We start from the raw sequence: 3,583 nt of genomic DNA on the forward strand, positions 1-3,583 counted from the left end.
AGTCGTACTAGAAGGCCACTGCAAGTAATTTCATCTCAATATAAAAGAGGTCGCAGAAGAATAAACTCTAGAATTTGGAGCTGTTAAATACATTAAGATATAAAACAGGAATCATGCTTATATTCACCAAAGATTAGCACCTTAGAGAAAATAATTTTACTTCAAAATAACTTGGCTAAAAATCTGCAGCGTGTACCCGTCAGTGAGTTGTTTTGGTTACCAGAAAATTACCCTGGTCAACTTAAACAGAAAAGGAATTCATGTTATTGAAAAACTTACAGAGTCAACAGGAAGGTTGGACAATCAGGCTTATAGAATGAGTAATTACCAACGGGAGGCAGGTGGTCAGAATCACAGGCAGCATCATAACACAAGAACTTAATTAGGGTGCCAGTGCCTTGCTGCTACATGGGTGCTCCTGGGGCCTGGATGTTCCTGTTGCCATCAGAATGAATTCTAACTATTCCTGCTTCTTTGCTTCCCATGTTTTACAATGAAAGCCGTAGGAAGAAGATGGCCAAACTTAGCTTGTCTTCCAAAACTTTATGAGTTTTAAAAAAGTATCTATATTTTTCACCTTCCATGATGGGAGATGTGTCCTGCCTTCTCACTAAGGCTCCCACGGTAACAAATATGCAGAACATTAAACGATTTAAAATATTTTAAGGGAGTTGAACAAGAACATTGTTTATATTTTTTAAAGTTGCTTTACTATAAAGTGTGTATAGTAGACTATGGGAGTTGTCCTGTTTGTCTTGCCCAGATAATTTTCCCACCCTCTTTCTTCAGATTCCTTTGGGAAACCCCTCCCCAACTCTATGTGTTAGTGTTAGGGTAGCTGATCATAGGGGTAGGCACACAGGACCTGAAACTGAGATATGGACATGGGGAGAGAGTTATTTCCTCCACTACAAATGCTTAACTAGAAGAATGTGATTCTGAAGGCTCTGAAGGCATTTGCCTGCCTTTAGGAGAAAATTTATTTGAAGAATAAAGCAATGCAAACCAAGAGACAGAGAAAGTCTTTAAGCCTCAGGCTTTCCTTAAGATATATACTTGGACTTTTCAACTACATGAGCCAATAAATCCATCAATTCTGCAACAAAAATGTTCTGACCTAGTGCAATGCATAAGATCTAGAAGATAATAATATAATTTCTATTTTGAGCCTTACAATTAAAGAGTAATTTGAAGAAATACAGTTCCTCACTTCCTACAGTGGGAGTAGGAAGGATATTTGGACATCAGTTTACTAAACAGTTTAGTTTTAAAAGTAAAGAGAATGCAACTTCTCTTAGGATCAAAGGAACTATGGCTTGGGAAAAGAAAAGCTGTGAAGTTAATAAATGCCTGAGAAAGTTAAAAGCAGGAGTAAAAGACACAGATTTAACTTATATCATAGGAAATTCTTGCCTAAGAATCTCCTAAAAGAAATAATAGAATGTTTCATAAGGTTAATTTTTTAAGATTAGAATCTAGCCTGCTTGAGGTGGTATAAAAAGTTAAACATTGTAATGGGCTCCACTCTAGTTAGATCTGTCATTACCTATCTATATAATCTTAACTTCTCTGGACCTCTGGCTTCTTATTTCTAACACAAGCATCTCTTTCACCTCTAAAATTGTGAATGAGCATTAAAAGTTCATTTCAGTCTGACAAATATATTTTTTGCTACTACGAACATACACGTGCTTAGAAAAGCAAAGCAGGAAAAATAAGTAGAATAGATTTCAAATCATAAATTTGAGCATAACACAGATTAGAATTTTGTGATATTCATCTTTAAATTTTTTTCCAACTGCTTCATGCATTTCATTTTTTCATTGTACGGTAGTCTTAAATCTATTAACTAGATCTCTTTTCAATTTCTGACACTTATTTAGAAATCCTTCCATAGCTTCAGGACCACTTAAAAATTTATTTTTATTGTAGTAAAATATACAGAACATAAAATTTCAACCTTTTTAATTGTGAAAGACACAAAACTTACCAGCTGAACCATTTTTAATTGTACAGTTAAGTGGCATTAAGTACATTCATATTGTACAACCACCACCATGTATCTCTAGATCTCTTTCACCTTGCAATCTGTGAGGTCAACCAAGGGTTGCCTCGCCTAAAAAAAAAAAAAAGTTTTATTATTTTTAAATAATATACAAAGTTTCAAAAACAAACATTAAAATGATCATCTAAAATATCACTATGCTAATACAATTATCATTTTCCAAAGTCCAAAGTTTTCTCACTTGTGTATTTTTACAGAATTGTAATATTTAATACAATTGTTTTTTTATATCATATACCTAAGCATTTTCCATATTACAAAGCCAATATAATCATCATTTTAATGTTTGTATTACATTTAATAAAAAATACTTTCTTAATCATCAAACCTTTAAGTTGCTTTCAATTTTAAACATTAGAAATATGCAATAAACACATACATGCATAAATTCCTTTTCTTCTGTTGAATGCTTTCTATAGAAGGGTACTAAATCAGTTAATTTTTTATGCATTTTTTATGGAGTTGCTGATAAATATAAATATCACTAAATTTCTTTCCAAAGGGATCATATAGATTTGTACTATCCCAGCACTCTCACCACTGGGACCCATGATGGTACTGTTATCCTTCTAAGTATTACTAATTCTTAACAAATTGCCTATCACCTAGTAAACACACAATATATCTTCACTAATTGAATTCATGAATGAACAAATGATAATGTCATCTCACTGGATCCTTACTATCACCGAATCTTATTTAGTTCAAATCAGAAGTCCATAAAATAATAAATCTTCTTGCCAGCATAAAGGTCTTTCTTGATATTTAAATATGTCCCTATACATTGCCAAGTGTAATGTAATTTCGCTCAATTATAACCGTTCTTTTAAACATAAAATATTACTGTAGGATCATTTTACTAACTTGCCACACTTTGTGGTATCAGAGATATAACCTCAATTTAGCATTTATGAATAAGCAAATAAAATATTATCAGCCATACTCAACTCATCAACAGAAGAAAAGGAATTTATGCATGTTATTGTCCTTGTCTTATTTTGTTCCTTTTCCTTGTGAATTTCCTATCCATTAAACTGCTAGTTCTTTGACATTAAATGATGTGTGACTAGCACAAAAAACTTTTTTATATTCTAGGCATCAATAAATACTTTAGTATATTTATCATGCTATATATTTATTCTCTTATTGAGCTAATTGAGAATAATTTTAAAGAATCATGATTTTAAAAATTATATATTTATTTTAAAAATACACATTACAAGGATCCCCTCTTTATGTTAAGAGTAGTAGAATAAACTATCAGATAAAAAGGAAGCTGTAAACTATCATGATATTCAATGTAGTATTCAATTCTTCTTCACAGGTTGTAAATTATGATGAGAATGTTACTAGAACTGTCAAATTCTTTCCAAAGCAATCTTTAAGCTAATCAACATAGACAATCACTCTTTTCATTTCTATAGCAGTAAGAAAATTTTAAGCAGCATCTTTTGATTGGAGCTGTCTTGAAAATTGCTTGGTTGGAGGCCTTATTTTAAAATGCAACTAGTCTGAAAT

The sequence above is a fragment of the Pteropus alecto genome, unplaced genomic scaffold (assembly GCF_000325575.1).
Source record: "Pteropus alecto unplaced genomic scaffold, ASM32557v1 scaffold276, whole genome shotgun sequence".
NCBI classification, from domain to species: domain Eukaryota; kingdom Metazoa; phylum Chordata; class Mammalia; order Chiroptera; family Pteropodidae; genus Pteropus; species Pteropus alecto.